At 39.6% G+C, this 12,304-nt stretch overlaps 1 long non-coding RNA gene across 1 annotated transcript; it reads left to right on the forward strand.

Moving 5' to 3' along the window:
* Window positions 1-6,878: 6,878 nt before the first annotated feature.
* Window positions 6,879-9,654, forward strand: LOC308401975. The gene is made up of 2 exons (XR_013972665.1): window positions 6,879-7,583; window positions 8,587-9,654. It is a non-coding gene; the product is annotated as an uncharacterized lncRNA (long non-coding RNA).
* The last annotated feature ends 2,650 nt before the right edge of the window (window positions 9,655-12,304 follow it).

Genomic DNA, 12,304 nt, shown 5'->3' on the forward strand with positions numbered 1-12,304 from the left:
ATCACTGTGTGAAAAAAAAACAAAAAAACAGAAGCACATCTACAAGTGTTTTGTCTTGTCTGTGGTTAAAATGTGCCAGTTGCGAAAGATTGCTTGAAGATCAGTGAGGTTTTGGTGTGTTGCATCCATTAGTGTACTCGGCTGCCCCTGTCATTTATGCCCATCCTCTGTTGTGTAACAGATTCTATGCTCTAACGTGACTAATAGACAAGAAAAAAATGTAGACAGAGCACCTGCCCTTCGAAAAAAACCCTCAGTGTTTTTTTCCACTGTGCCTTCAGTATTGCACCAAGACAGGAATTTCAGATGCCGGCATAGAAAGTTGCTAATCTGCCTACAATGCTTCCAATGATGTCAGTGTACTCTTCCAAGACAAACAACTCTTCCTATTGACATTCTACATACAGCTCTAATAGCAGCACTGCATTGATCTGATTTTTGTGTTCTTTTACTATTTTTAGAGCTTTTTTTCTTAAAATTTTGGAGAGACTCCAGAAATTGAAACATATTGATTAAAATGCACCGGCAGTTACTTGAGGAAAGGTCTGCTGAATGAGTTTCTGTGCGACAGAAGCTGCAGGATGTGAGTTTGGGTCCGAGAGGTGGGAACAAGGTGACTTTTACTATCAGATGTTTAAGGGGAATGAACAACTGTCATCGCTTTCATTGCTGCTCTCACTTCTCTCTTTCTTTTGTTACTTCAAGTTAAGTATTGGGTCATTGAGGCTCCTGGGATCGTGTATCTAGAGCAACCCCAATCTTCCTACTTTCTGTTCTGCCTATTTCCTGACTCTTCAGCTTTAGTCATTTGATTGAAAATAACCTTTCACTCTTGATCTCTATATCCAGTCCTCAGCAAACACTGTCCTCTGTTCTCTTACTTCCTTATTATCAATATTGACAACCTTATAAAATTATTAAACAGCAAATCAAATGACTGCTTTGAGTCATTAAAGGATCCATTTCCAGCTGATATGAAATTAGACCAAAAAGTAAGGAAATTGATTATTTCTTTGTTGTAACAATGTTTCTCGGCAATAAACCTTATACTGTTGAAAGCTTGTGTATTTCCCCTTAAATGGTGTCACATCTGTAAGGAAAATGCACGTGTAGGTTGAGCAGCAGAGTTGTGGAGTGTGCCAATAAAAAAACTTACTAAATCTTCTCTGCCAAACAGCTTATTCTCTGCTTGACTCTTGTTTGTTGTGTTCATTTGATTGGATGGTTGAAGTCTAAAGAATCAAGACATACAAGACAATACATTTAATAATTTATTCATTTATCAGACAGCCTCAGTTGCATGTGGAAGCACCATACACAGGCACAACAGTAGCCCCAGTGTGGTTGTGTTGGTTACTCTGGCATGCCTAAGCTGATCCCACAAGTGTTCAGTGGGTTTGAGTCCAGGACTGAGGGCAGGTCATTCCATCTTCACTCCCAAATTCTGGAGGTATTCCCCGATAAACTCCAGTCTCTGGGGTGTCATCTTGGAGGATAGAGTTCAGTCTCAGACTGTGGAGATACAGGATTGCCACTGATTGCAGATCTCATCTCAATTTTCTCTGAATTGAGATTTCCTTTAATGTCGACCTTGTATTTCCAGTGAGCAAGATGCCATCCCACACCACCACATTCCCTTCACCAAAAGTTGTTACCCTGTAAGTGCAGCAATCAGCTTAGTGTTCTCCACATCTTGTCCACAATTTGACTGTCACAGACAGAATCTGGACTCATCACTGAACATAACATTCCTCAACATTTTCAGGTTCCAGTGCACACTTTGCTGACCCCAGCACAATGGTAAAGGGCAGGCCTAGGACAAGGGACAAGTCCTGCAAACTCTGACTGCAAATCTGTGGAGGACTGCCTATCCTTCCTAAGTGCTGACAGGGTGAGGAAACAGTCATCTTTTTGGAACTCCCAATTAATGGTGTGTCTCTGAGATCTCCCATTATATGGAAATTTGGAGATGGTACTGTGCACTCCAATGCTGTAACTTGGTTTTGTAGACTACCAGCTTATAGATACCTTATGGGATGGGCACTATCCAGATCAGAGAAATAGGGCTGCTCAATTAATCGAATTTTAATCACGATTACGATCTGGGCTTTCAACGATCATTAAAAATGACTGAGCCGATTATTAGCACCTCCCTCGTGCTTTACTCTCGCGCTGCTCCGTGTGGCAAATCGAGCGCACCTCTCTGCATTTCGAACACATCACAACAATTGAGAGGACCCAAGGGAAGCTCGGAAAGCTAAGCAGAAGTTATTTGGAGAGGACAGTGACTGCCGTTGGTTGAAAAGAGAGGTAAAAAAAACAAACTTCAATGGTGTGGAAACATTATGGGTTCGTGGAGTCAGACGTGGATCAAGTAGACGTAGTGTGTAAACTTTGCTACAGTGTCGTAGCTGCACCACAGAGCAACACTGCAAAGTTCACTAAACATAGATGTTTACATTTTTCATTTATTTCTTATATTGCAAACATTTGCACACTATTTTATAGTATTTTTTTAAAGTCATTATTCAATACATTGTTATTGTTAACCCTTTAAATCCCTGTAGAACCTGAACCGTGTAAGCTAGCGCAATAATTTGTTTTGCATATGAAACCAGAGGAGTTGTACTTACATCTTATGCCATCAGCTTGTCCTCGGTCACAGTTTCCTTCCACATAAAGCTTTGCAAAAATTGCATAAAAAGCGCTTGCAGCAACAAAAACATAATATTCCAGAAACACGCTTTGCCGATCCGATCAGCTGTTCGTAACACTTCCCACATTGAAAAAGAGTCAACACGAACTATCTCATGTCCGCCATTTCCTGTCCGAAACCGGAAGTCACATCATTTTTGCGGAAAATGTAGTTTTTTACTTGTAGGTCTTAAAAGCCTATACTGGTGTTTTTATAAGTCATGTTTGACTTTTCTGAATAGTTTCTGGGATGCTTGGAACTCGAATTGCACTGCTGGAAATAGTTTATTTTGATGAACATGCAGTTTTATTTGCAAATTTGCATCATAGGATTGTTTTTTGTTTTTCCTGCAGTATATAAAAATTGCTGTATCTCCAAAATAAAACTATGAAGACACTCAAAATAAATTTCCTGTTGTCGTAAACTAATTTTTGCAACTTTTTTGTATTTAAAGTTTTGAGGGATAAACCTCTTAAATTTCTCCAAGTAGAAATATATGTAAAACCAAAACAAACGATTTTCAATTTTTTTGTAGTTTATTGCACTTTTTTGCAATTAATGCATACATATTAGAGATGGACCGATCCGATATTACGTATCGCTATCGGTCCGATACTGACCTAAATTACTGGATCGGATATCGGAGAAAAATAAAAAAATGTAATCCGATCCATTAAATATCACGAAAGCACCTCACAAAACTTACAACACGCCGTAACTCACCTCAGAACGTTAGCACGTCGGAGCAGTATGCATCACGTGATAGAGCGGCTGTGGCATGCGGGACCTGTCGGTGGTCTGGATAGCATTTGGAGCTTCGCTAGCAACCCGGCATTTCATCTCCGACAAAGTTATCCCGAGAGAAGTAAAGCAAGTGTGTAAGTCCATCTCTGAATGTTTGTAAAGCATTCCTGCGTTAAGCTTAACAAGCGACTGCCTCTCCTGCTGCTACTTCAATCATGAAACTGCTTAATGATCAGCTGATCGGCTTTTCTGTCGCGAGTCCGTGTCTCTAGTTTGCTTTTGGCCCACTTTGCACCAGAAAGAGGAAACCAGCGGCTGAACAACAGCAGCACGTTTAAGCTTGATCAGCTATTGTTAGAATGTATTTAATATTACTTTCTACTCGAGGATCTTTTTCTACGTAGCTGACGCTGGTAACTGTGCAGGGGCGGATCTAGCAAAGTTTAGCCAGGGGGGCCGATAGGGCATTAACAGGGAAAAGGGGGCACAAAGACATACTTTTCTTTCTTATTCTCATTTAAAATGTCTAGCTTTTAATAAATAATTATCTGACACCCAAAGTTTTAATTTGATGTAAAATGAATAGAAGTCAATTACTGTATATAGTAACTATTAAGTCTAATATATATACCCTAGTAAGCTATAGTACTTTTTCCTTTGGGAAGGTACCATCTGTGCAGTCTGCAATTTTGTTGAAGAAAGATGTTGAATCTATTTAATATTTCTTGAAAAATAATTGATTTCTGTGCATTTTTTTTCACACTGCATCAAATTAAGGTTGATTACGTCGATTAAGCATCATGAGGTGGAGCGTGAGGGGTGGTTCCCTATTTTTTATTTATTTATTTTTGTTGTTGCTGGGAGTTGGAACCCTATTAGTTAGGTTGCTTAATATTTATGCTAAGTACTCTTTAAAATACCAGAATAGGGAGGATGGTGTAGGTTTAAGTTTATTAGATTGATCAGTATTGCTGAACTATGAAATATTTTTTTTTGCATACAGGTATAACAGAATAGCTTTAGTGTAGTTGTTGTTTTAAACTTGAGTATGAACTTATACAAAATGCAGCAAGATATTTAAAAAACAGTTTTGTTGATTAAAAAACACTATATCGGATTCATATCGGTATCGGCAGATATCCAAATTTATGATATCGGTATCGGACATAAAAAAGTGGTATCGTGCCATCTCTAATACATATTATTAAAATATGGGCTATAACAGTTGTATAGCAACTTGAAATGCTCCCAAAAATGGCACTACAGCATGTAAAAAAATAATATAAGCTCTGGCGGACTTGGTTCTATGGTAGGTCTTAAAGGGATAAATAAATATCGTCAAATAATTGAGATCTCAATTTCAGTGAAAATAATCGTGATTATCATTTTTGCCATAATTGAGCAGCCCTACAGAGGAATGTGGTATGTTTGGAGTAAACAGCAACTGACTGTTGTGGAACAGTCTAAGCTAACAATTGCTGACAATCAAGCTCCATTTAGGCACCTGACTGTCAGCATGTGGAAAACAAGAGGCTCAAAATAAGAGTCAGTAGCAGAAAACACTGATTTCCAGAGAGCATTTGGCAAGTTTCTCATGGGTGTGACCAAAAATGAATTTTCCTTACAAAAGTGACACCATTTAAGGGGGGAAAACTGTATAAGGTTAACTGACAAAAAGAAATTATCAACCAAACACACGTTTCCTTACCCTTTGTGCAAATTTATTAAAACCTTTTAGTTCAGAAAGCTGATCTGTTTTAACTCATGCTCATTAATACTGCAGATGCTGAAATTGAAACAGGCTGAAATGTTTTGCGCTGTTTTCTTAAGCAGTCATAGTTTTTCTATTTGGTTGGACGCTGAAGTCAGTTGTGTTGGGTTTGTGGAAGTCCTTGGTATAACAAATGAACTGTAATGGATACCAGTGAAAAGCTTGAGAAAAAAGGGGGTTGATGCTGGTAGTAGCATGTTCTCTATTTGGCCAAATGCCATCTCCAACATACACAAAGCCTAATTACACAATGGTTGCCTGAACCTATTCTTGTTAAATGATGAAAAACTCAAAGGCACGTTTCAGCAGTGGATGAAAATATGGGCTATTGATTCTAAAAGCAGAAATCGCAACAAGGTTCAACATTTACTAAAACCGCAATTCAATCATCTGAGAATCTTTACTCATTAAATGATAACAGTTAGATGACGTTATATGCAGTGATTTACTGATCAATGATCAAAGGGGAGATTTATGCCACAAAGAAGATTGTCATGAAAAGTGGGTGGCATTGGATCTCCTGTAGCCTGTTTAGCTAAGCTGTCTTTCCAGCTCCACTCTTTGATTTAAAAAACTTTATGTTGTCAAAGTTATTTGATTGCAAATGTATTTTGGAAATCTCGCCATACATTTTTCAATGTCAGTAGTGCAAAAACCTGCACTGATCTGACCTAATTTCTTCCTCATCCTGATTCCTGACCTTGGAAGGGAGAGAAAAATATTTTTGTTTTGTTTTTGTTTGTCTTCTTGTTTTATTTAATTCCTTGTAGGATATGGATCCAACAAGTAAAGTATGCATATTATGCACACACACAAACACACATGCAGCTATTACCCATTACTTGTATTCTTGAACAAAGCCATTGATCTGACACATTTAAAATGCAGTCAATTGTTTTTATTGTTATATTATTAAGAAAAAAGAAGGGGAGGGGGGGGGGGTGAAAACAGAGAGAGAGGGGAGGGAGATGGGAGAGGTGTTAGGAGTTAAAGGCAGAGGGGGAGGATTAAGCTGGAACAGAGGTGGGGGAAGACGAGGTGACATCGGCAGTAGTGAAAGAAGGAGTGTTCTTCCTCCAGAAGAAGCGGAAGCGTTTTTTCTTTTTCTTCAGCTGTTCTTCCACGAGCACCTTTTTCTCGAGGATGAGGATTTTCAGCTCCTTGATTGTTTCGGTGTTTTGCTTCTGCAGCTTGTTGCATTTTTTCTCCACTTCTTCTATTTCGGCTTGTTTTTCTTCCAACCTTTCTTTCAGCACTTTAGATGTTGCCTCCTGTTTCTGCAGTTTTTCATATAAACACAACTGTCAGCCCTTCACTTTTGGTGCCGACAACATTTTGAGCATTTTCGACAGTTTGTGAAATGGTCGTCATTGGCATTACATGCCAGTAGTGTTCGCTAACTGACTTTACCGGGGATTATATTTATTATTATTATTATTATTATTATTATTATTATTATTATTATTATTATTATTATTATTATTATTATTATTATTATGATTAGTTTCCCCACCAGAAGAATGCGACGTTCTTGCCAGAACATTCCCAAATAATTGACCACGTTTATTAACAGATCAATTTTCTCCACAGTTTTAGGGTGAGCTAGAATAGATATATGGTTTCAGTAATACGAATAAGAGCGCAACAGCATAGAGACAATGACGATCACTCTCATAATTTCATTACGTTAGTGCACCCATCGCTCCGCGTCCTGACCCCCAACCTTAACGCTACATTGATGTCGAGAGTCTCTGACACAGCTGTGCTCTGCAGCACAGACACCCTGCTTATCTGTGATTCGGCCAGACTGGTGTTGAACTCCAAAGACATGCGCGGGGTTAGGTTAGTTGGCTGTTGGTGTGAGTGGTTGTCTGAGTCTCTCTAATAACCCTCCAACAGACTGGCGACCTGTCCAGGGTGTACTTTTGCCCTATGACAGCTGAAATACAACCTGAATAAAATAAGTAGGAGAAAATGAATGATGTTTATGAACTGTAGTTAATGTAGTCAGACAATAAGTTACCGAGCAACAGGCCACAAGTCTTGGTGCAGAATCATACTAAGATTTAAAAAATAAAATGTTGGCACTGGTGTTTGAAACAGTATACTGTCAGTAAGACTGGAGCAACTGCACACATCTGGAAACTAATAACTAGAGTAGTTAGTAACATTTTGTTACTGCATCCATTTAGCCAGGTATAATTAGCATGTCTACATACATGTCATTTCTAATGTGGTCCTATGTGGTATGTTGTAGGACAGTGAAGTGTCTGACACTGACCATGTACCAGTGCCTGAGAACACTGGTATGGAGGGGGAGAACGCACCTCTTTACTGTATTTGTCGGAAACCAGACATCAACTGCTTCATGATGTAAGTATATATCAGTTTTATATTTGCAGTATGCGCAGTAGGGGTGGGCGCTAGCTTCAGCAATGTTATCAGAGTTTTTTGGGTTTTTTTTTAAATGAAGATCTTCTATTTCGAGAAAACTACCAATAAGGATATATGCACAGATATAGAAAACAATACTGTAACATTTTATTGATGCTTGCAGTTTGGAGGCAGCAGTATTTGCAAGTGTAACTAAATTCCAGGCATTTTCCATCCTTCTTTTCCTATCAGCTTTTTTCTAGTTGTCAGTGTGAACCAAGGTGTCAGCAGCAGCATTATAGTGCAAAAGTAGTGACCCAGCATAGATCAAATGTAAGCACAAAAGTAGCCAAGGTAGTGTTTTTCCTGGAAATTTTAAGTGAAAGGATAAAGTAACTGCTTACCACTTTAGTTTAACAATGATTAATGAAATGTAACCGTGTAACTCATCAGCAGTCTGCACAGTATGGTCACATATTAAAACTGAAGAATATGTTGTACTTGTTGTAGTGTTTCATCATGGGTCCAGTTTTTACCCAGGTGCTTAAAGCCCTTCTTTACCCTCATGTAACACCAACAGTAATTTCCAACCACTATTTCCTGTTCCTGTCAGTCAAACAAACAGACGACAAACATCTTCTATAAACAGGAATAATGTCATTTTATCGGATTAGAAAACATCTAATCTAGCGTTGATATTACACTGCTGTTTAGTGTCTGGCTGATCTCAGTGTCACCAAAATATCTGCCCTACATGTCAAACAATGAGAGAACTTGAAACAGTAACATCACCTAGCAGCTTATTTTAATTAGTGCTAACGTTTTGTTTGCTGGCTAACATTGCTATTATTATAGTCACAGTTAATTGACTTTGAATAGCTTTATTTCAAAAGTAATTTTACAATTTCACAGCCATTTAGCTGTGTTAACTGTACATGCTGTAGGTCATAAGGCGTGCATGGATCATTTTTATAATCAGCCTCTTATCTTTTGTCCACCACAGGCTTTGCCATGATAAATTGGTCAGTTGACAACCAGGAGCCGTACACCTTAACCTCAGAGGCCAGGACATCCAGGGGCAGTGTGAACACGCACTTGCTTAAATGGGACGCAAGACGGACTATAGAGGGCCACCCGCTTGCCAGACAACCAAGTGCTGTCCCTGTCCACGGCCAGTGTGAGAAGGACTCTCACTAAAGTCAACCCACACAAAGCTGCTGGACCAGACAATATACCTGGACGCGTGCTCGGAGCCCGTGCTGACCAGCTGACTGATGTCCTAGCGGGCATCTTTAACATCTCCCTGAGTCAAGCTGTTGTGCCACAGTGCTTTAAAACCACCACCATCATACCTGTCCCCAGACCTTCCCAAAGCCTAATTCCACAATGATTGCCTGAGCCTATTCTTGTTAAATGATGAAAAACTCAAAGGCACGTTTGGGCAGTGGATCTGTGTGAAATCAGCAGCTTGCAAAACGAAATCAAAATGTGTGCTATTGATTCTAAAAATAGAAATCACAATAAAGTTCAACATTTACTAAAACCGCCATTCAGTCATCTGAGAGTCTTTACTCATGAAATTATAACGGTTAGATGAATGTATATGCAGTGATTTACTGATCAATGATAAAAGGGGAGATTTATGCAATAACGAAGACTGTCATGAAAAGTATTTGGCATCTGATCTCCTGTAACCTGCGGAGCTAAGCTGTTTTACCAGCTCTGCTCTCTGATTTTTCTTTTTTCTTTTATGAAAAAACACAAGTTGTCAAAGTTATTTGTTTGCAAATGTATTTCAGAAATATCGACATACTTTTTTTAATCAGCAGAAACTTTATGTCAGTAGTGCAAAAACCTGCACTGATCTGACCTCATTTCTTCCTCATCCTGATTCCTGACCTGGGAAGGGAGAGAAATATTTGTTTTTGTTTGTCTTCTTGTTTTATTTAATTCCTTGTGGGATTTGGATCCAACACGTAAAGTATGCATATTATGCACACACACAAACACACATGCAGCTATTACCCATTTCTTGTATTCTTGAATAAAGACATTGATTTGACACATTTAATTAGTGACCAATTGTTTTTATTGTTCAATTATTAAGAAAAAAGAAAAGGTGGGGGTGGGTGGGATGGAAAGTAAAGGGAGAGAGGAGAGAAAACCCCAACAATCCCCTCTGAGCAAGCACTAGGCGACAGTGGATAGGAAAAACTCCCTTTAAAGGAAGAAACCTATGACAGAACCAGGCTCTAGAGGGGGCAGTCAACTGTCGGGACTGGTTGGGGGGTGACTGTGAAAAAACGGGAGGGAGATGGGAGAGGTGTTAGTAGTTAAGGGGGGGGGGGGGATTAAGCTGGAACAGAGGTGGGAGAGGAAGAGGCGACATTGGCAGTACTGAAAGAAGGAGTGTTCCTCCTCCAGAAGAAGCAGAAGCGTTTTTTCTTTTTCTTCAGCTGCTCTTCCACGAGCACCTTTTTCTCGAGGATGAGGATTTTCAGCTCCTCGATTGTTTCGGTGTTTTGCTTCTGCAGCTTGTTGCATTTTTTCTCCACTTCTTCTATTACGGCTTGTTTTTCTTCCAACCTTTCTTTCAGCACTTTAGATGTTGCCTCCTGTTTCTCAAACTCCTGGAGAAGAAGTTTTTCTTCTCTCTGCTTATTGACCAGCTGTTCTCTCTCTTGAAGCAGGTCTTGATATTTGTGCAGTGTCTCTTCGAACTTTACCTGCAGCATCCTGTTGTTTCCCTCCATGAGCTGGAGTTGGCACTCCATGTCTCCCTGCTTTCTGTCCAGCTGCTCTTTCTCTTGAAGGATTTCTTTATTTTGTCGCAGAGCATCATCAAGCTTTCGTTGCAAGCTTTCATTTTGTTGCTTGATGCTCTGCAGATTGGAATCCATTTCTTTTTGTTTGATTTCTTGTTCCCTTTTCTCTTGGAGAAGCTTCTCATTTGCTTGCTCTGTGCGATCAAGCCTTTTTTTGTCAACATTGTACATTAGCTCCATGTCTCGGAGATTGGAGTGCAGCCCTCTCTTCTTCGTGCTGTCTTTCATCTTCTCCTGGAGGAGTTTTCTATTTTGCCGCAGAGCTTGATCAAGCTTTCCTTGCAAGCTTTCGTTGTGTTGCTTGATGCTCTGAAGCTTGGAATGCATTTCTTTCTCTTTTAACTCCTTTTGCCTTTTCTCTTTGAGAAGCTTTTCATTTTCTTGCAGTGTGCGATCAAGCCTTTTTTTGTCTACACTGTACATTAGCTCCATTTCTTGGAGATTGCTGTGCAGCCCTCTCTTCTTCATGCCGTCTTGTTTCTTCTCTTGGACAAGTTTTTCATTTTGTTGCAGGGCTTCATCAAGTTTTCCTTGGAGCTCCTGGTTCTTTTTGTCCATGTCATGGAGATCCTGTTGTTTCCCCTCAATAATAGCTTCCTTTTCTTGAAGCTGGTATGACAACTTTTTTAGTTGAGCGCTCTTTTGCTCATTTTCCTCCATCAAGAACTTAATCTTCTCTGCGTTTCTGAGCGCTTCATCCTCCAGTTCTTCCAAACGCTTTTCCTCTAGTTCCACTTGGTCACACCAGGGAAGAGAGGAAAGGGAAGAGTCTAGTGGCTCATCCCAAGGAAGAGCGTATGGGTCAACTTCTTGTCCCTTTGGAATTTTTTGAGACATGTTGGGTCTGGATACAGTTACAATTGCAAAGGATCCAAATATTTCAAAAGGCTTTTCTGGCGAACGGTTCAATGCTGCACACATCAAGGCTGCGAGAAACGGACTAAAAGTCGTTGCTCTTCACCCCTATTTATAGGTTTTTGGATCAAAGGATCAAAGGAAAGAATGGTGGTAAGATTCTACGTGTGTGACGTCATAATTCTGTAAGGCAATGAGGTTGTCACGTGATATTTTTGGAGGAGGGCATTTTTCAACTTGGACAAATTATCAGTAAAGTTTCAATCTCTGTTATTTTCCCCAAAAAACGTGTTGTCGCAATCATGTTTTCTACTGTAATTGGTGCCAACAGATGGCGCAGTTTAAAGTTGGCTGTTAGTCTGCCCAGGCTGCTACCATAGAAGAAGAATGTAGACCAATAGTACTTTAACGATGTCCGCTGATCGTTTCCGTGTAAATCTTAGCATTGCTTTAGCCGTCAAGCTAAAGGTTTAGCTTCATACTGCCATATTTTCAGAGTAACAAAATATTTAAACGGTCTCAGATCATGGTGAGTATTTGAAAAATGTTTATTTAATGTGAAGCCTGTGATGTGGAAAGGTTAGCAAGCGTAATTTTGCCTATTGTGTTATACACGGGTGCTTACATCCGAGTAGTGTTGATCTTTTCTAAGGTCCATGGGTTTATCCAACGAGCAGCTAAGTCACCGTTATATCTGTAATTTTGTGTGCAACGTCTTAATGCAAAAAAACAAAAACAAAAAAACCCACAATGCGTTTTTAAGCTCTCTCTGCGTTCACTGCCTCTGCAAGTGTCAAACTTCCTCGCTTTAGCTGATGCTAACCAACATTAGCGCTTACGGTTCGTATATAAACACAACTGTCAGGCCTTCACTTTTGGTGCCGACAACATTTTGAGCATTTTCTACAGTTTGTGAAATGGTCGCCATTGGCATTACATGCCAGTAGTGTTCGCTAATTGACTTTACCGGGGATTATATTTATTACAACGTTACTGCGTGGAAGTGATCATAGTGTATGCTTATGAACGTGAGTGGTAGGC

The sequence above is a fragment of the Rhamphochromis sp. 'chilingali' genome (genome assembly GCF_963969265.1).
Source record: "Rhamphochromis sp. 'chilingali' genome assembly, chromosome: 9".
NCBI lineage: Eukaryota > Metazoa > Chordata > Actinopteri > Cichliformes > Cichlidae > Rhamphochromis > Rhamphochromis sp. 'chilingali'.